This window comes from Lontra canadensis, unplaced genomic scaffold (genome assembly GCF_010015895.1).
Source record: "Lontra canadensis isolate GAN:19392208 unplaced genomic scaffold, GSC_riverotter_1.0 scaffold77, whole genome shotgun sequence".
Lineage (NCBI taxonomy): Eukaryota > Metazoa > Chordata > Mammalia > Carnivora > Mustelidae > Lontra > Lontra canadensis.
In genome coordinates, this window is record NW_022631071.1 from 4,445,042 (window position 1) to 4,468,252 (window position 23,211).

Genomic DNA, 23,211 nt, shown 5'->3' on the forward strand with positions numbered 1-23,211 from the left:
GGATATGTCTTAGGTATAATGCATTGCTAAATAATAAAACTAATACTCTTTTTTGGAAACAATTTACTCTGACTAGCATCTCAATTCTTATAGCACCAGATTTGTAATATCTATGAAGTCTATGATATGCTTGACAAATGACTTGGATCACAGGCAAACAAAATAGTGTTCCATCATTTGCAGTTGAAGTTATAAGTAAGAAGTGCTGTGAAAAGAACAACACAAATATTGCCATCATCCTGTAAGCAAAGCACAATAAGTGTGGATTAATGTGAGATTTATTGAAAAGTTATGAACCAAGGAGCCAAGAGGGTGGCCAGCTGGTCACTGCCTAGTGTTTAAATTGCAGCACACTAATGACTTTCATTTTCCTCCAGCACATTTCCTGTATTCCCATTTTAAGTCACAGTGGTAATAGATTTTCTGCCACTAAACTTCACCTACTCTTTAGTCATTTGAAGAGCTGCTTATTTGGCACTTAGGTATTATCCCTAAATTTTTCTTGGCTTTATTTTTTCCCATTGTGCCTTTTACTTAATAAATGTAATTCGTTGTTTCATAAGGTTGAATATTTAAAACACTTTCATTGTTGTGAAAAATTCAGTTCTTATCACATCCATGAAAGTTAGGCCAGCTCTGTCCTATTGTCTACCTCAGGTGCCTTCCAGTCAAAAATAAAAGTTTTTTGAACTCTTTTTACTGAAGGACCATGCATATTTTGTATAGGATGTAAGTCTTGAGGACTTGATCCATGTTTAATAGTAACTGAGACATGTACAAAGTTACTGCTAAACATATGCTACTTTGAACATTGGATTGGGTCTTAATTTATTAAGCTTGTATATAATACATAACAAATTTCCATACACATCTGGGCAATCAAAAGAAAATTGATGACTATGCATAAGGTAAGTAAAATACACTCCCTCCCAGATTCAAAGTGATATCTAATTGAGGCAAATTACATTATCCAGGATTTGCTTATAATAGAAAATGCAGCTCCTGAAAGGCTTAATGATACTGAATTTGTACCATTTTGAACCAAATTACTTCTTCAGAGAGCAAAATGATCTTCCTGGAAGAAGTAATTTAACTCAAACATATAAGCACTTTACCTCAAAGAAGAGTACCAATTTTCTCTAGTAGCTCTACTCTTTAGTTGTGTACACCTCTGCACAAAGAACTGGTCTGCAAACTCTTTCTTTACTACTGCACATATACTGCAAAATATGGCCAGTGTTTTCTTCCTTAAAGTGGCCATATTAGAATGTTAACTTTCTAAGGACAGGGATCTGTTCTCAGTGGGAAATTTAGATTGTGGTAATTAAAATAGTGTGCTTGTAAAAGGTTTGGCATTTTATGACTCATTGCTGTGACTCTAGCACAAGTGAGGTAAAAATAATTGAGAACCCTTCATAGATAAGGCCTGTTTTGGGGAATGGTTCACTCCTGCTCATTAAATTTATTCTCTGACCCTAGAAAAATAGCAATGGTCCAGATCCAGCTAATCTCTTCATTTAGTCTTCTATAAACTGTTCTTATAAATGCTAATCAAAAGCCTTCCTGATTTCACATACTTTGTATTGTAGACCAACCCTCTGTTCCAAGCACTGTTTTAGATGTTATGCCTTTTGTACAAACATTCTCAAATACTCTAATCTTATGGATTTACTATTTGGACGTTATTTTTTTTCTTGCACTTTAATGTTGCCCTTCAGCATATTTTAATTAGACATCCCTATTTTTTACTGGTGTGGCTGTTTTTGCTGTTGCTGTTATTCAGAAATGGATTTGGCAGAGGTCAGATAAAGATATCACCTACACTTACTTCTTTACCACTCAAAATCTACAAGCATTATATTCCCATCCAGGGTATTCACTCTAAATCTGTCCAAATTAGGCATTACTTTTTGTCTTTCTACCATATTTGTAATTTGGCAAATCTTTGTTTTTTTGTGATGTTTGTAATCATAATAATAATAATAGTAATAATAATAAAACTTAATTCAGTATCAACCTTGAATGTAGTTAATATACTTCACTTGTTAATAAGCGATCTTTTACTAGACTATGTAGTACCTCACTAAAATCTTACCCTCAATATTGCTGATATCTGAAACAGGTCTGACTTTTTCAATATTTTTAAGCCACCTAATATTGTTAAAATAAACATTCTACATTTTCTTGGTCTCTAAAGATGATTCACTGGTAATCATTTCTTTTTCAGACCTTTACAATGTATTTTACCATAATTCTGGTTTCTCTGGTCTGCTGATGTCAAGTCTTCTTTCCTTGTCCACTTCCTAACACACTCAACAGTGCCAGGTCTTCCTCACACACTCCCCTTCAGCTGCCCAATGGGCTTCAGTTCAAGAGCTGAATCTAATCTACAGATCCATGTGTTTCTGTTTGTTTCAATGAACCTATGCATTGTTAACTATAATTTTTGCCATAGTTAAATACATCTTTCACTTTGAGGGCAATTACTTTGTAATTGTGTAAATACAGTCCACATTCACTCCTAAAAAACTGAGTTTACTTTTTCTCCTCTTCAGCCTTATAAATTTTCAAGAAAGCCTGCTAGATAACAGAACCTGATTTCAACCTGATTTCATTGTATGTCAGCCACATTGCCTTCTCCAATGGATTGTATCTTTGAAATGGCAGAGCAATGAAAAAAAATCTACCATGCACATGTTTAATTCATAGATTGTATTCATGTTTAAATATTTAAAACATAGATTTTGTAATTACCCTAAAAGTGATCCATCACTTTGGATATACAGTACAACAATATTTAGACCTATAATAACTCTACACAGGGGTCCATTGTTAAAAAGCACAGTTTTGGTCTTAAATACATTTCTCTCTCTCTTTTGGCTTCCAAATTCCACTCTACTTATTGTCCATCTCTCACTCCTGAGAGATGAGGCAAGTTAACTCCTTACAATTAAAGGAAGTGGGAGACTCCATGAGAAAGAAATCACTTTTTCCAAAGTTTTATTGACTGTGGATCTGAGTCAGTAAACTGACTTGGCTGAGACAGAAATTGCCACAGCTTATTCCTATTAACCCCTCTTTCTACCCACCACACTACAAACTCCTGAGCACACACCCAGTCCCTGGACATTATATAACTTTTCTACCCTGTGTAATACAAAAACTAATTCTAGAACTGTGACCTCTTTGAGGGTTGGAACCAGGTCAATTAATCTTTGCATCTCCAAGTCTTAACAAAATGCCCAGGACACGTATGAGCTCACTGAATAAATGTCTGGACAGGGATCAGTTAAAATAAATTGAACTTTAAATTTTTCTGATGCTCTTACATTTTTTTCTCGAATCTTAAAACTACAGTTAAGGGTGAATAGAGGGCAAAGCCTCACAATCACACTGGCCTGAATTCCTTCAATTTTTATTCTGTGAAATCAGAAAAAGATAATAATTCTCAGAATGTTAAGACAAACTAGTCCAGTTAGTCTTATCTCTATTATGGCATTACTATCTAAATAGAATATGCTTACATTAACATTTCCATTAAATTATTTGTTAAATTCCAGACTTCCATTCAATGTACCATTTCAATAGGTTACCGAAAAACATTCACAATTGTTTATTGATACTGGCAGAAAAACAAAAATCAACATACTAAAATTTATAATCATGCCTTCTTTTATGGGCTTTACATTTATCTGACAGTATCAATAAATATCTCTCTATAGGTAGAATAATATCCGTAAAAAAAGATTCATCAGAAAAAAAGTTTTTAAAATATATTCATTGACAGGAAATGACAGACACATGTAAGTGAAAACTAATTTTATTAGAAAAATAATTGCACTGAATCCCTGTAATTGTATGGCTTTAAAAATCACCACAGCTTCAATTACTCAAGGATTGTGATGGAATTTCACCTTATGAAAATGCAGGAAGTTAACCAAGTTATTTATTTCTTTTAAATGGTGAATAACATGAATAAAGTATTACTGTGTTATTTAAATTTAATTTAAAAACAATTTACATGATGAAAATTGCTGTACTTCTTAATCAGAGTTACTCTGGTGGAACTGCTTTAATAAAAGTTTTTCTTTAATATACAATTTAGTTGTCCTGTTAGAAAATGAATTCTTCTATCTCCAAATTACAAATTGGTTCACACTTCCTTTTTTTTTTAATTTCTTTTCAGTGTAACAGTGGTTCACACTTTCAACCATTTCTCTGATCCTGAAGTTTGCCTGTGATGGAATGAAGAGGATGCAATCTGATAACCTCATTGCTTTTAGTTTACATTTCTGTCTTGCACAATTGTCAACCTTGTATTATGCTAATCCCCAATCTAACACCATTACTACACAGTGAAAGAGTGCCAAAAAAAAAAAAAAAGAGGTGGAACTGAACGTGTTCCAGGTTGCTACCCTTCCCATGGTTTCCCATTCATCAGAGGGCACCATGCCCACCTCAGCTTCTTCCCGCAAATGAAACTCCTTTCTCATCACCAAGGAGAAGTCAAGGCAGCATTAACAAGATATGCAACTTCAGGGAAAAGAAAGGAGATGTTCAAACTAAACAGTCTTTTTATAGGTATCATTGAATCACATCAACTGTTGATACCAACACCTAACAGATTGAAACTGAATAAATTAGCAGAATCAAAAATTACAATTCCACAAATCATTTTAGATCATAGGATCAAATGGCTGAAGGGTAGCTTAAAGACCATTTTGTCCTATCCTTTTATTTTGTCAGTAAAGAAACTGACACTCAGGAGAGATAAGTGACTTGTCTAAAGTCACACACCCTATAAATGTCTCACCCAGAGCTAGAACCCAAGTCACTTAACTCCTAGCCTAGTACTTTTCCCACATCACCAATCTGGTTACAAGCAGAGTGCTTCAGTGTAATCATTTCATCATTGTACTCATCCTTAGCCCCTTTTTGCCCCTCAAAAATCTCATTTGCAAACCTGTTATCTTTTCAATACGTATTTACATTTGAATGTATTTTATAACATAAAACTTTTTTCCTGACTCTTTTTTTTTTTTATTTGCTACTACCAGCCTAAGTTTTGCCAGCCTCACAACTCCTCTGTTCCTATATGTTACAGTCACCTTAACCATATCAGGTTAAATTGTTTGGATGTCCCACAGGACTGACAGAGCTCATAAAATTCAATGTCTAGTGTCACAATTCATAGTGAACTTTCCACAGATATTGTTAAAAGAAATGAAAGATGACACTTCAATTCAGTTAATTAAAAATAAACTCGTAATGAGGTCAAAACAGAAGTAAGCATTTTTAGACATGAACATGGTAAAATATAGATGCTACAGGACTGTATGTAAAACTATTTAATCTTATAAATATGTCATTTTAAGTCCAGCTAATGGAGATGGACACTTTTAAAAATGTAACGAAGGGGCGCCTGAGTGGCTCAGTTAGTTAAGCAACTGGCTTCAGCTCAGGTCATGATCTTGGAGTCCCAGGATTGAGTCCTGCATTGGGCTCCCAACTCCATGGGGAGTCTGCTTCTCCTTCTGACCTTCTCCCCTCTCATGCTCTCACTCACTCTCTCTCTCTCAAATAAATAAATAAAATCTTTTTTAAAAAATGTAATGGAACTAGATGTTAATTGGCAAATTCTGCCTCACCAAGATAGGGCACTGCATAGAGGATTCTATGCACGATCTTGATTTTAAATATTGTGTTAATGAGTACATAAAAAACATATTTTGATTTTCATTTAGATGTTTTATTTAGGATGGAAAATTAGATTATGTGTATAATAAACTACCATTGAATTAAAATTACACATAAATTGTCAAAATATAATTTTAAAAACTCATCAGATAATGTAAGCAGAATAGTAACAATAAATAATACAATGAGAATATCAATTGCCCTGAATTATGTATTAGATATATCAAAAACTAAATGACTATATAACACCAAGATGATTACATTTTCCTTTCTTCTGCTTCTTTCCTATCCTTTATCTTTATCTATATTTACTTTTTAGGGTGTTAGGGTCTGTTATCAAAGGAACGAGACTGATACAACGCAAAGGTCAAGCAAAGCTTATTTCGAGCTAGCACCGAGAATCAAACCGACTGGTTGGGGCAGTCTCCTACAGAGAGAGCGATGACCCCCAGTTTCACAGACTAGCTTTTATAGAGCAAAGGCCATGTGGTTGAGTCTGGCCAATGAGGTTGTCTCCACCGCCTGACTCGTCCTTGCATTCTGAGCTCTGTTTTCTCCACCTTACTTGACCCATCCTTGTATTTGGGCTCTGTTATCACCACCTGACCTGACCCATCCTTGTATTTGGGCTTTGTTATCAGGGGTTGGTCGATCATATTTTACTGGTTTCCCGGACTTGCTTCTAAGTAAGTTCCTCTGGGGGGAAGTAGGAAGTAGTAAGTAGGGTCAGTTTAAGTTTTACTGCACAAACAACAAAATGGGTGTTCAACCGAGAAGGAGTCGCCCTGGCTAAGTAGGCCCTTACAAGGGTATCTGCCAATCCCATGACACCACTTCCTACAATCTCCAAACAGGCATGGGTGCCAGCTGTTATGTGTGTACTGTGTAAATAATACCACATCTGCCTCTGAGCCCAAGATGATTGGACATATAGAAATATTTGATGTAGGCTGGGCTGCTTTTTCTTCTAGGCCCTCCCCTAATCCACAGCTGATCAATGAGAGCGAACATTGATTTCAAGGTGTGCCAAGTAGATTCTTCTCCCAGGAACTGGACTTGTGATGAAATGATGTGGATCAGCCTCTGTTGTTTGGGTAAATGGAGAACATAGAAAATCAGAAGCTATAGGGAGACTATGTTTTTGTGTATGTTGTATTTGTTGATATTATAAAAGTTGATCTGGAGAAGGGTAAAAGAGAAAGAAAAGCTTCCTAGTTTCTTGACAGCTCTCTAATCATTGTTTCCAGTTGCCCATGAGGCCAAAACTGCCTTTTTTACTTGGGTTTCCTCGAGATACAGTATTTCTTTTTTTTTTTTTTTAATAATTTTATTTTTTATAAACATATATATATATATATATATATTTTTCCCCCAGGGGTACAGGTCTGTGAATCTCCACGTTTACAAACTTCACAGCACTCACCATAGCACATACCCTACCCAATGTCCATAACCCCCCCCAACCCCCCTCTGCCCAGCAACCCTCAGTTTTTTTTGTGAGATTAAGAGTCACTTATGGTTTGTCTCCCTCCCAATCCCAACTTGTTTCATTTACTCTTCTCCTACCCCCTTAACCCCCCATGTTGCATCTCCTCTCCCTCATATCAGGGAGATCATATGATAGTTGGCTTTCTCCGATTGACTTATTTCGCTAAGCATGATACCCTCTAGTTCCATCCATGTTGTCGCAAATGGCAAGATTTCATTTCTTTTGATGGCTGCATAGTATTCCATTGTATATATATACCACATCTTCTTTATCCATTCGTCTGTTGATGGACATCTAGGTTCTTTCCATAGTTTGGCTATTGTAGACATTGCTGCTATAAACATTCGGGTGCACGTGCCCCTTCGGATCACTACGTTTGTATCTTTAGGGTAAATACCCAGCAGTGCAATTGCTGGGTCATAGGGTAGTTCTATTTTCAACATTTTGAGGAACCTCCATGCTGTTTTCCAGAGTGGTTGCACCAGCTTGCATTCCCACCAACAGTGTAGGAGGGTTCCCCTCTCTCCGCATCCTCGCCAGCATCTGTCATTTCCAGACTTGTTAATTTTAGCCATTCTGACTGGTGTGAGGTGGTATCTCATTGTGGTTTTGATTTGTATTTCCCTGATGCCGAGTGATATGGAGCACTTTTTCATGTGTCTGTTGGCCATCTGGATGTCTTCTTTGCAGAAATGTCTGTTCATGTCTTCTGCCCATTTCTTGATGGGATTATTTGTTCTTTGGGTGTTGAGTTTGCTAAGTTCGAGATACAGTATTTCATACAGTAAATTCCCCCTTTTCACATTAATCTCAATGCACTTCTATTATTTATAATCAAATACAATTATAACTAAGACCCTTTTCTATTTTTCCTTTTTTTCCTCTCTTTTCCTTATAAACATGCAAACACACATACATACACACATTCACACACATACATACCAATTTAAATTATAATTTGAGAATTCTAGAATTCCATATGTTGGATGACTTTGAGACCCTATCTTTTGTCACGTTATACCTTTATTCTTTGCATCAGCTGAAATGTTTCTTAGGGATCTATAAAAACAGTAGGAATGAGAATTGGAGATCACCTCTCCCCAGAGGATTGTAATACATTATCTAATTTCACCTCTCTTCACTACTTTCTCAGTTAATAAGGAATCATACCTCCTGATTTAGTCTTGCTCATATTTTTAATTATTTACTGAGCAATATGTATTTATTGAACTTAAAAGCCTCCAGTTCCAATGTGAATATCAAATAGATACCTTGAAACAGTTTCTTCTTAGGTATCTATGAGCAGCAATGTTGCTGTCCATCTTTCAGTTAGCATGTAGACAAATCATCCTTTTTCAGCTATATAATTACAAAGACAGAAATGATATGCTGTGTTACAATTTGCATGGCATGTAGATTTATGGGTTGGTTTATTTGTTTTTTATTATTCTCACAAATGATTCATAAATCAAATCAATATATTGTTCAATCACCAAAGGTAACCAAAGTACAGAGCCAACTGGTTTGTCGTCCATGACTGGTGTTGGTTTTTCTAGCAGTGTAGATTTAACTTTTGCTGTATTTCATCATATACAATTTGAAGGTATTAACAAAATATTTTCTTAGAAGACAGTTACCTTAAAATCCTAGAAAAATCAAAGTTTTTACCCCTCCCCCCAAAAGCTAAGTTGTATCACTTTTAACTTTAAAAATATAGAGGCTCTAAAGGAGAGGGGTCAGTAAATTCACGGGGGGCAAATGACTAAAAAAAACTCCGTCCATATCACAATCTCTACTTCTGTATTTGATTTGGTATCAAGTAGTTACTGAGCACTGGTGAATAATCTATACGAGTACATTATAAGCTGACTATGTGGGAAACTCTGTGTTTAGCTATGTGACAGATGCCAAATGTAAAATATGTAGTTAGTACTTGTCCAAAAGAAGTTTAGAATTAGATAAAGTCTAGAAAGACATATTCAAATTAAATGATGTGAAGAATATGATCGCACTGATAGGTGGAATTTGAGAAACAAGGCAGAGGATCATAGGAAAAGAGAGGGAAAAAATGAAACAAGACAAAACCAGAGAGGGAGACAAACTATAAGAGACTCTTAATCCCAGGAAACAAATTGAGGGGTAGCTGGAGTGAGGAGGGGTGGGAGGGATGGTGTGTCTTGCTGATGTACATTGGGAAGGGTATGTGCTATGTTGAGTGCTGTGAATTGTAAAAGACTAATGAACCACAGACCTATACCCCTAAAATAAATAATATATGCTAATAAATAAAATGAAATTAAAAAAAATAAAATAAACAATGTCAGGAAAATTTGCTAAGTCCCAAACTATTTGTAGAGATACTGAGTATAATACAAATCCTAAAAAAGAAAACATTATGGGCTCAAGCAAGCAAGGACAACTTCTAGGTGAAGTATGACTTGGGTCTATCCATTCATCCAACAAATTATTATTGTGCCAAGTATGGTGTTTAACTCTGGAGTTTTATGTGAAAGGACAAATAATAATTGCAATGGCAGAAAGAAAGATGGATAACATTCCTAGGACTGAACAATAGAAACAAAGATTCAAACAAGGGGTATACAAAACATATCTTAGGAACATTGATTAGATTTGTTTGCTTCTTAAAGGAAGTCATGAGATATATTTAGAAAAGTTGTTTATGGCTTGATATGTAATATCTTGGAAGCCAAGTTAAGGAGTTTAATATTCACCCTTAAAGGAAGTGACAATCACTCGAATGGCAATGACAAGCAAAATTTTGAACATCAACAAAAACATATAGTAGTTACCCTATGTCCACAGTTTCACTTTCTGCAATTTCAATTACTTGTAGTCCACTGCAGTCCAGAAGCAGATGGTTCTCCTTCTGATGCATCTTATGACCAGAAGGTCGCTAGTAACCTAACATTAAATCACAATGCTTGCATCATTCACCTCACTTCATCTCATCACATAGGCATTTTATCATCTCACATCATCACAAGAAGAAGGGTGAGTATATTACAATAAGATATTTTGAGAGACCACATTCACATAACTTTTGTTACAGTATAATTGTTCTATTTGCTTATTAGTTATTACTGTTAATTTTGACAAATTAATAATAATGACACTTCCCAACTAAGAAAATTAGTTCTTCCTCACAAACCTAGACCCTGAAGATGTTGGAAAACTAAAAGAAAATGTGCCAATAAACTTAATGAACACTAGGCATCAGGCTGAACCACTTAATAACACTTTTTCTATCCTTTCTATATCTGTTGTACATGACCCTGTTTCTGAGAAAACTCAAGGCATCACTACAGAAAAATACTTAACTCTCTTAGCTTTGATGTGGGATAAGAAAAAAAAAACAATGAGTTGCCTTAAAGGGTGAAATAAGTGACTGGAATAAAATTTTCTCTACTTTTAGTAGACATTTTAGAGTGTTTACTCAGCAAAGCGCTGCACTGTATTGAAAGGAAGGAGAACAGAAGTATGCAAACATGACAAAGGAATAGCCTCTGCTCTCAAAGGAGCTTGTAATAAGGTACAGATGATCATCTATACATAAGACAAAATACTTAGGATTAGAGGAGAGGTAAAAGCAGTTCTGAAAGTTGTGAATCAAAATCCCTGTAACATGGTGTGGAAAGGTCACTTGTAAACCCTGTTCCAGAGACAAGGTTCAGTCAGTAATAATTGGCTAGCCATGTAAAGTTTTGATGGTCTTATCAATTAAAGAAAATTACTTACAGGCTGTGCTCTTTATTTTAAACATGAGAAATTATTTCTAAATCAATTACAATTTGAAGTAAAATGTAAATGAAGATCTTTTATTTTAGACTTAATTTTGGATGATGCTTTGATTCAAAGCATCAGAAATAGTCTTAAAAATGAAAAAAAAATCTTAACTCATATTTTAGAACTCTAATATTTCAAGCAAAGAGTTGGATGAAAGCAAGAAAGAAAGGGAGTTCAGTGGTTTTTTGGAGGAAACATTTGGCACTCTTCCTTGAGTTGCTTGCTGTAAGAGCCAGAATTTGATCAGGAGGAGCTGAAATCTTCTCCATGATGCTCTGGTGGCTCAGAGCACTTCTAGTACTATGTTCAACAACAGTGGCAAGGGTGGACATCCTTGTCATGCTCCTGATCTCAAAGGGAAGGCTGTAAGCTTTTCCCCATTGAGAATCATATTCACTGTGGATTTTTCATAGATAGATTTTATGAAGCTAAGGGATGTTCTCTCTATCCTTATACTTTGAAGGATTTTATTCAGGAACAGATGCTGTATCTTGTCAAATGCTTTTTCTGTATCCATTGAGAGGGCCATGTGGTTCAACTCTCTTCTCTTATTACTTTGTTCTTAAACATTTATTGATTTTTGAATGTTGAACCACCCTTGCATCCCATGGATAAATCCCACCTGGTCATGGTGCATAATCTTTTTAATGTACTATTAGATCCTTTTAGCTAGGATATTGCTGAGAATCTTGGCATCTATATTCATCAGGGATATTGGTCTGAAATTCTCCTTTTTGGTCAGGTCTTTGCCTGGTTTGGACATCAGGATAATCCTGGCTTCATAAAGAGTCTGGAAGTTTTTCTTCTGTTCTATTTTTTGAAACAGCTTCAGAAGAATAGATATTATTTCTTCTTTGAATGTTTGGTAGAATTCTCCGGGCAATCCATCAGGTCCTGGATTCTTATTTGGGAGGGGGAGGTTTTTGATCACTTTTTCAATCCCATTACTAGATATTGGTCTATTCAGGTTGTCCATTTCTTCCTGATTCAGTTTTGGAACTTTATAGGTTTCCAGGAATGCACCCATTTCGTCTAGGTTCCTTAACTTATTGGCATATAACCATTGATAATAATTTCTTGGTTCTATTTCCTAGGTGTTATTCGTGATCTCTCCCTTTTCATTCATAATTTTATTAATTTGGGTCCTCTCTCTTTTCTTTGGATTAGTTTGTCCAATGGTTTGTTGATCTTACTGATTCTTTCAAAAAACCAGCTTCTAGTTTCATTGATGCATTCTACTGTATCTGTAGTTTTTATCTCATTGATCTCTGCTCTAATCTTGATTATTTCCCTTCTTATATATGGGGTTGGCTTAATTTGTTGTTGATTCTCCAGTTTTTTTTTAAAGATTTTATTTATTCATTTGACAGACAGAGATCACAAGCAGGCAGAGAGGGAGGCAGAGAGAGAGGAGGAAGCAGGCTCCCTGCTGAGCAGAGAGCCCGATGCGGGGCTTGATTCCAGGACCCTGAGATCATGACCCGAGCCGAAGGCAGCGGCTAACCCACTGAGCCACCCAGGCGCCCCTGATTCTCCAGTTTTTTAAGGTGTGAAGAGAGCTGGTGTATTCTGGATTTTTCCTTTTTTTTTTCAGGGAGGCATGGATGGCAATGTACTTCCCCCTTAAGACAGCCTTTGCTCTATCCCATAGGTTTTGGACCAAGGTGTCTTCAATCTCATTGGTTTCCATGAATTGTTTAAGTTCTAATGCCCCAATTGATTTGTCTTGTTTCATTTTATTTTGGCGCAAGTGTTTCCACCTAAGATCAAGCTGAGAGGAAGACACACTATTGATATTCTTGCCTGTCCAGTGCAATAGCTGGTTGGTAATTTTTTTTTGTATAATAAAAATAACATTATCTGCCCCCCCCTTAATTGGCAAATATAGCTTTATTTCCAGATAAAGCAAAGGTGGTGCTAATGATCAAAAGCTGATAACATCAGCTGGCAACCTGCCAATTTAAATCATTTTCCAACATACCTGTTCAATCTTCTTATACTATGATATTTCAAAGTGGGCTGATTCAGCTAGTTTGAAGTTCTTCCTAAATAAGCTATACATAAACATTTTGAGGTCCTCAAATTGTCAACATTTAGCCCAGAGAAAAAGTTCTAAGAGGATTCCTGCCTTCATTTTATGAACCTTAATTTTCAAAAATAAAATAAAAAGGTCAGCAGTTGGGTTTTTTAGGTGAACAGACTTTTCAGAAAGTCAACCTTTTATTTTTAAACCTATTGAGCTCTTTGTCCTAGATAGGGCAAGAATTCTCTAGTCAGTACATATGTGACTTTAGTAAATAACCATTAAAATTTGGGGATAATGCCAAATATAATCACTTTATAAGAATGAAGTTAATGGGAATCAACACACAGACAAATGTAACCTACTCTGAGTACAAGTTTGTAGATAGGTTACATATATGGAAATGTCCAAGGATAAACAAAGTCACTAGTCCAGGATGTGCCCTCAGGATTAGAATAGAATTGAATGCAGCTATAATCTAATCAATTGCACTATAATTTCTGAATAATGTGCCTACACTATAATGTAGTTGCCTGGGTGGAGTCAATAAAAAGCAGAATTGGGTAGAAAGAAATTTCTTGTGTTAACTAACTCTGTCCAGGTAGTATATATTGCAGTAATGATAGTTATGGAATAATAAACATTATCATTTACTGATGTCTAAATGACTTAATATATGTGAAACATGTAGAACAGTGGCCAGCACAAACATGTATTTACTAAGTGTCAGCTGGAATTATTATGATGTTGTAATAGTACAATAAAGCACTCTACTAAGGAATTTATAAACCTTAAAACAAATCTAGAGCTAGTCCACAACCCACCACTGTCCTACCAACCTTCAACCCTACCCCTGCCACAAACACAAATACCCCTGAAAACTGTTCTTCCACCATTCATTTAATTGCACAAGCCAGGGCTAGGCACAGTATTGGACACTACCTTCTCTTTCACTCTCCAAATCTCATCCTTCAAGGTTTATTAATTTGATTTTATTTTGTTAATATATTTGCTACTTACTAACTTTTATTCACCTCCAGTGTCACCAGCCTCATCTAAGCCACCATTTTCTTTTCTAAGGACTATTGCAGATAACCTTTTAACTGTTCTCCTTGTGTAACCCATCCCCTCTATTTAAGCAGGTTCTCCATTGAACAGCCAGAGTGATTTCTTCAAAACCCAAATATGATCACTATTATTTTCTTTAGTGGCTTTCTTTTGTTCTTACATTACTACCAACTAAATTGTCAACTAGCCCTGTAAGGCTCTGCTGGGTGTGTCCCCTTCCTACCTTGCCAAATCCACATTACATCACTGCACTCTTTCTCCTGTGCCTCAGCTACACTGGCCTTTTTCCCTTTCAGAAAAATGTGTTTTAGGGGCACCTGGGTGACTCAGTGGGTTAAAGCCTCTGCCTTCGGCTCAGGTCATGATCCCAGGGTCCTGGGATCGAGCCCCACATTGGGCTCTCTGCTCAGTGGGGAGCCTGCTTCCTTCTCTCTCTGCCTGCCTCTCTGCCTACCTGTGATCTCCGTCTTTCAAATAAATTAAATTAAATTAAATTAAAAAAGAAAAATGTATTTTAAATGAGGACTTGATCTGAAAAGTCAGGGATGTTCCTTCAGAAAAAATGAGGTTTGAGCTGAGGAGGTAGAGCATAGTCCTGTGTTAAATTGAGGGCAAATTTAATATGTACATGGGTGTTGGATACAATGAGTGAGAAGCAATTTGGAGAAGAGGAGATCATTCCAGGAAAAGGGAACAAGTAGCCTGAGCAAAGCCCTGGAGAGGTGATGAGCTTCATAAGTTCTGGAAAAGAATAAGTGTGACATAAGTGTAGTGAGCAAGCAGGAAAATAATACAAGGGCAAGACAGGGAAGTGGGGGTTAATGTATGTTGAAGATGAAGACCACAATAAGGAATTTGAACATGATAATGAATAGGGGCACCTGAGTGGTATAGTCAACTGACTTTTGGTTTCAGCTCAGGTCCTGATCTCAGAATAGTGAGATTGAGTCCCACATTAGGTTTCTCACTGAGTGTTGAGTTTGCTTGATTTTATCTCTCTTCCTTCTGCCCCTCCCTTCCTGAATGTGTGTACTATCTCTTTCTCTCTCTCTCTCAAATAAGTAAATCTTTACCTTTAACAACCTTAAAGATTTAAGGGTCAAAAATGTTCAGGGGGGAAGTGATGGGGGAGCAGAAGGCTAACAGAAGACAAAACATAAATTGACACCCTGCAACCTCCCCCCACTCCCCACTCCTGGGTAGTACATTTGCGACATTCTTCCAGGAATCTCCCAAGTATCTTAAGGTTAATGCCTTGCTAGAGGGAAAAACAACCTGAGCTTGACAATGGCAAGGCCTCCCAGTATCTTGTAAGTCCTCTTTAGCATATGAAAGTTCTTTTGAAACTTCCCTTTTTCCTTACCTTTCCAACCTCATAGTATATAATCAGCCACCCCTTGCAACCCTAGTACAGCAGCTCTTTCTGCCCATGGATCCTGTCCCCATGCTTTAATAAACCACCATTTTGCATGAAAGAAAGGAAGAAAGGAAAGAAAGGAAGAAAGAAAGAAGAAAGAAAAAAGGATTATACCTTTATTTCTGAAAACTACAATTTGGTTCTTACTTCAAATTCTAAAAGATGAGTTTCACCCTTGTTTTAGCCAACTTTAAGTTTACATTTTTCACCAAGTCATCAGTGAAGTCTGTGGAACCTGGCTTGGCAGATGGTAGCCAAGAGATGCCAGGGTGCAGAGAATGAAATGTATTGCTGGTGGGATCTCAGGTGCACTGACACAACTGCATAAGACAAGAATCTTGTACACATTGTCTGCTACAAGTCAACTCTCTTCTTTTTTTTAATCCAATAACTATTACTCAGCAGTTGAGAGAACAGAACCAGCAAACAGTTTGCCTAGATTAAGCAGTTGAAAGATGCACCTTTAAATTGCTTTTAAAAAGCAAATTTAATTGGGGAGCAGTTTGTAAGCAAAGAGAAATAAACACATTACATATTTGCAATCCCACAATGATATATTTAAACATATGCATAGGGGCTTAAGATTAGCAAACTATAGAACAGAAAAAAGAAAACTCCTCCCAAAGCTTCAAATGAAGATAAATGGACTTGAACATATGGACATTCTGATTTGTTGATTTTTTAAGGATTCATAGGGAAACAGGACAAAGGAAAATATTGCTTTACAATATTGCCTGAAAGTGATAATTAGCATTTTCCAAAAAGAACTTTTTCCAACAACAGCTTAGTGCAATTTCAAATTATCCATATATGTAGTCTTCAAGAAAGATAACTGTGGGGGTGCCTGGGTGGCTCAGTCTTTAGGCATATGCCTTTGGCTCTGATCATTGATAAGTCCATGATCAAAGGAGCGAGACTGATACAAAGCGAAGGTCAAGCAAAGCTTTATTTCGCGCCAAGCATCGAGAATCAAACTGACTGGTCGGGGCCGCCTCTTACAGAGAGGGCGACCCCTCCCTGCCTTACAAACTAACTTTTAAAGGGCAAAGGCCATGTGGTTGAGCCTGGCCACACACAGGTGGCCAATGAGATTGTAACACACAGAGAAAGCTGCACAGTCATGCTAGGTCACACGCAGATGGCCAATTGAATTACAGTTCACCCCATAGTAGCTATTTGAACTAGCCTATCACCTTGGTTAGAATTGGGACCCAAAAGGCAGGGCCCACACTTCTTGGTAGCTAGGGAGACAGTATGCACGCTCCACTGATTGGATATCTCCACCTGGCCTGACCCACCCTTATATTTGGGCTCTGTTACCTGGCACTGGTCAACCATATTTTACTAGTTTCCTGGACTTGCTTTTAAGTAAGTCCCCTGCGGGGGGGGGGGGGCATGGTCAGTGTAAGTTTTATTGCATAAACAACAAATGGCTGTTCAACCAAGATGGAGCCTCTCTATCTAAATAGGCCCTTACAATCATGATCCCAGGGTCCTGGGGTTGAGCCCTGCATCAGGCTCCCTGCTTGGTGGGAAGTCTGCTTCTCCCTCTCCCACTCTCCCTGCTTGTATTCCCTCTTTCACTGTCTCTCACTCTGTGTCAAATAAATAAATTGAGATCTTTAAAAAAATAAAGATAGATAACTGTGTTTTTCATATTTTAAAAACAAAGAAATCAAGGCACTGTGTTATTGTTTAGCATTATGCAAGTTCCTCTTAACAGAACATGAAATAGAACTGAGGTTTGCTGATAATTTTTCTACCTTATTTTACCATAATCATGGAAAATTCCTAGGGAAGAGGGGTCCCATCCCATTGTCATTAATACCAAAGAACTTGCCTCCATAGTACCTGCTCAATAATTTTTTTTTTAAATGACTGAGCAAACCACTATTTGCCAGGCTCAGAAGTGCCATTTTCTTTTCATTCTTTGAATAGAGTTTTTTCCAACTATCGATAGAGAGCAATATAGAACTTGACAATATCAGTGTCTTGGAAACTGATTATATAGCAGTTTGGTGGGTTGTTTTGTCCCAGTTAAGCTTTAGAAAATAAGTGTCTTTTTAGACATCTGTTTGCTCAAATGTTTGTTAATGATAACACTTAAAGACAGTTATTTTTAGTTGACATTTTCTATTTTAACAAGGAATGAACAAACCATGTGCTGTTGCACTACTACTGTCTTTGCACTTATATAAGGAAGGTCATGGGCTCTTGTGTCTGCTGATAGAGTGAATGTATAGATTAATCTGATCTTGGCTGGTCATGTCTTTCCAAATCTTTACATTCTACCAGCCCCCCCAGACAGCAGTGTAAGAGTGGTCTCATTATATCCCATGCTGGAATCTACCTTGTTTATGTTTGAAGAGCAGATTTCTTTATTAAATGGTATACTTTAACATATCTTCTAGTCTATGAATTCCCATACAAAATACAGACTGACCTGTCATTCATATGTAGTTTCAGTGTGCATTGATAGTCTATCAATGTGCTGAACATGGTGTCAGGTACTTTTACGCACTTTGCCTTACTTAATCCTCTCAACAACATTTTTAAATAAGGGCTATTATTGCATATCACAAATGAGTAAATTGAGGCTCAAGGGAAGTATGAAACTTTAACATAGTCATAAAAAGGAGCATTCCAAGCTCCTGGAATTATTATTGCCTTGACAACTACAGTATTCTTCTAAAATGAAGTTTGTTGTATTCATTTTACATTATTACAGAAGCAATGCATTTTCATGACAGAAGTATTTTAACATAGAAACAAGTTAAAGGGAAAAAGAAAGAAAAAATAATAAAGATCAACCATAATAAAAACCTCTTAGAAACAATTACTGATAATGCCTTGGTATATGTCTTGCAGTATTTTCCTATGTATATTTTAAGGGATCATACTGTGGTAGTTCTATAATGATTTTTCTCAATTAATAATTATAACCATACTTTTAGTCAATAAAAAAAGACTAGGAAGGCAGTTCAAGATGGTGGCATAGGAAGACACTGAACTAACCTTCTCCCACGGACACACCAAATCTATAGCTACCTAAAGAACAATTCCCTCTGAAAAAGACATGAAAACTAGCTGAACAACTCCTTTACAACAAAGGATAAAAAGGCCACATCAAGATGAGTAGGAAAGGCAGGGATGTGGTCTCACCAAAAACTCCACCTCCAGTGTGGTGACCCATAAGCAAGAGGGATATCACAAATATGGAAGGTATTCCTGAGGACCACCTTTGAGTCCCACATCAGTCACCCCAACCCTTGGGACCTACATTCTTAAGAAGATTCCCCAAAATGTTTGGCTTTGAAGACCAGTGGAGCTTACATCCAGGAGACTGAAAGGGAACAAAAACTCTGCTTTTAAAGGTCTTATGCACAGACTCACTTACCCCAGGACTCAGAACAAAATCAGCAGGTTGAAAAGTGCTTAGATCATGTGAAAGAGATTTGTTGGCTAATCTTAAAGCATCTGCCAGAGGGGCAGAGTTCTGTTGGAACTCCCTCCAGGGACAGAGGTACCATTTTTGTACTCTCATTCAACCTTATTAACACTGGTGCTAGTGAGCGCCATTTTTGCACTGTCCCTCTACCTTACTAGTACCACTTGCTCTGCTCCTGTGCTCCCCCATACTCCTGCACTGCTAAACCCAGCAAGCAGGTGTGTCCCCAGCTTGCTGCTCTCCCATGATTCTGCCAAAGCCAGCTGGCATACACAGTTCAAACAGGGAATGCTCCTTCAGTGCCTGGCTCTGGTGGCCAGCAACACTAGTATTTCTGGGACATGTGGAACTGAAGCAGACAATTTTTGTCAGGGTACCACCCCTCAGGGCACTGCACAGACAGACTGAAACACTCCCCCAGTCTTCCTGTGACCACTCCATCAAGACTGGGAGACATAGCTGTTCAGCCCAATATATTGAAACAAACACAGACAACCCATGAATTAGGGAAACAGAGGAATATGTTTCAAAAGAAAGAACAAGATAACTCTCTCTCTCCGACACACATACACACAAAACTTAGTGAAACACAGAAAACTGATTTATCTGCTAGAGAGTCCAAATTATGGTCATAAAGAAGTTTGCTGATCTCTGGAAAAGCATGGATGTACACAGAGTGAATTTCAACAAAGAGATAGAAAATATTTAAAAATACCAAACAGAAGTCATGAGATGAAGAATACAACAACTAAACTGAAAATATACATAGAAGGGTTCAATTGCAGCCTAGATGAAACAGGAGAAAAGATCAGTGACTGGGAAGACAGGACAGTAGAACTCACACAAACAGAGCAGAAGAAAGAAAAAAGAGTTTTAAAAAGTGGAGATAGCTTAAGGAACCTATGAGACAACACCAACCAGAACAGCATTCACAGGGAGAGTAGAGAGACAAAAAGAGACAGAAAATTTATCTGAAGAATAAATTGCTAGAAACTTTCCTAACCTGAGGAATAAAACAGACATCCAGTTGCAGGAAGCACAGAGAACTACAAATAAAATTAACCCAAAGAGATCCATACTAGTGCACATAAAGAGTTTTCCAGACAACCAAAAACTAAGAGAGTTCACCACCACCAAATTGGCCTTACAAGAAATGTTAAAGAGAATTCTTTAAGCTGAAAAAGGACACTAATTAGTAATAAGAGAATAAATGAAAGCAAAAATCTCACTAATAAATATAAATATATAATGAAGGTAGTAGACTGATCTCATATAAAATTAAGATGAAGGCTTAAAGACAAAAGTGGTAAAAAAAAAAAACTATAACTACAACAATTTGTTAAGGAATACACAAAATAAAAAGTGTAAAATGTAACATCAGAAACATAAAAGATGGGAGAAGGAAGTAAAAATATTAGAATGTGTTCAAATTTAATTTTCTATCTACTTAAGTATATATATACCAGCCTCTATCTATCTATCTATGTTGACATAGAGAGACAGTTAAATGTAAGCCTCATGGCAATCAGAAAGCAAAAACCTATAGTAGATACACAAAAGATAATGAGAATGGATCTCAATGTAGCCTTAAAGAAAGGCATCAAACCACAAGGGAATTAAGAAAGGAATAGCCAGAGAACAATTAACAAAACTAACAATTAACAAAATGACAATAACTATATATCTATCTATAACTAGTTTTTAAAAAGATTTTATTTATTTATTTGGCAGAGAGAGAGATCACAAGTAGGCAGAGAAGCAGGTAGAGAGAGAGAGGAGGAAGCAGACTCCCCGCTGAGCAGAGAACCCGATGCGGGGCTTGATCCCAGGACCCTGGGATCATGACCTGAGCCAAACGCAGAGGCTTTAACCCACTGAGCCACCCAGGTGCCTCTCTATAACTATTATAAATGTAAATGGACTAAATGTTCAAATCAAAAGATATAGAGTGGCTGAATGGATTAAAAAACAGAACAAAACAAGACACATCTATATGAGACTGATCTCAGATGTGAGGACACACAAAAACTGAAAGTGAAGAAAAGGAAAAAGGTGTTTCATGCAAATGAAAACAAACAAACCAAAAAAAAAGCAAACTGAGGTAATTATATAAGAGAAAATAGACTTCAAAACAAAGACCGTAACATAAGACACAGATGGGCATTATATAATGATAAACAATCAATCCAGCAAGAAAATACATTTGTGAGTATTTGTACACCTAACATAAGAACACCTAAATATATTACGAAAATAGTAACAGATATGAAGAGGGGAATCAACATCAATACAATAATAGTAGGGGACTTTAATATCCATTCCACTGACATTAATAGATCATCCAGACAGAAAATCAGTAAGGAAATTTAGCCTTCAATGACACATCAGACCAGATGGACTGAATGGATGTATACAGAACTTCCCATCTGAAAACAGCAGAATTCATATTCTCCTTAAGTCCACATGAAACATTCTCCAGAATAGATCATATATTAGGTCACAAAACAAGTTTCAATAAATTTAAGAAAATTGAAATCACATCAGGCATCTTTTAAGACCACAATGTTATGAAACTAGAGATCAAACACAAAAAGAAAATGGAAAAATCACAAATAGGTGGAGATTAAACAACATGCTGCTGAGTAACCAATGACTCAACAAAGGAATCAAATGAGAAATAAATACCTTGAGACTAAGGAAAATAAAACTACAACATATGAAAATCTATGGGCTGCAGCAAAGGAATTCAAAGAGGGAAGATTATAGTGATACAGGCCTGCTTCAAGAAATAAAAATATCAGAGAATCTAACTTTACATTTAAAGGAACTAGAAAGAGAGGAACAAACAAAGCCCAAAGTTAGTAGAAGAAAAGAAATAATAAAGATCACAGTAGAAATAAATGAAAGAGAAACCAAAAAAGATAATACAAAAGATCATTAAAACTAAGAGTTTGTTATTTAATTATTTTTAAGATTTTTATTTATTTACTTGAGAGAGAGAGAGCACAAGTGGTGGGTGAGGCAGAGGGAGAAGCAGAATCCCTGCTGAACAGGAAACCCAGTCCCAAGGATCCTGACATCATGACCTGAGACAAAAGCAGATGCTTAACTGACTAAACCACTCAGGCATCCTTCAGTTATTTACTTAAAAGTTAAAATTGATAAGCCTTTATCTAGATTCATAAGAAAAAAGTGATAGGTCTCAAATACATAAAATGAGAAATGAAAGCTACAACTGATACCAAAGAAATACAAAGAATCTTAAGAGATTTCTATGAAAAATTACACATTAACAAATTGGACAGCCTAGAAGAAACAGGTAAATTTCTAGAAACATACAATCTTCTAAAACTGAATCATGAAGAAATAGAAAATCTGGATAGACTGATAATCAACAAGGAGAGTGAATCAGTAATCAAAAACCTCTTAACAAACAAAAGTTCAGGGCCAGATGGCTTTACTGAATTCTTTTTTTTTTTTTTTATTTGACAGAGAGAGAGAGAGATCACAATTAGGCAGAGAGACAGGCAGGGTGGGAGTGGGGGAATCAGGTTCCCCGCTGAGCAGATAGCCTGAAGCAGGCCTGGATCCCAGGACCCTGAAACAAAGGCAGAGGCTTAACCCACTGAACCACTCAGGCCCCTGGCTTTACTGAATTCCAACATTCAGAGATTTAATGCCTACTCTTCTCAGCCTTTTCCAAAATATTGAAGAGGGATGAATGCTTCCAAATTCATTTTTTGAAGCTAGTATTACCCTGATACAAAAACAAAAAAGGACACCAAACAGACACACCACACACACACACACACACACACACAAATTTACAGGCCAATATCCCGGATGAGCATAGGTGAGAAAATCCTCAACAAAATATTAGCAAACCAGATTCAGCAATACATTAAAAAGATTATGCACCATGATTAAGTGGTATTTATTCCAGGGAATGCAAGGATTGTTCAATATCTTCAAATCAATTAATGTGATTCCCCATATTAACAAAAAGAAAAATAAAAGTCATTTCATCTTCTCAGTAGATGCAGAAAAATTATTTGACAAAATTCTATGTTCATTTATGATAAAAATTCTCACCAAAGCAGGTATAGAAGAAATATACCTCAGCATAATAAAGGCCATATATGACAAGCCCACAGCTAATATTATATTCAATAGTTAAAAACTGAAAACCTTTTCTCTAAGATTAGGAACAAGACAAGAAGGCCCATTTTCACTATTTTCATTCAACATAGTATCAGAAGTCCTAG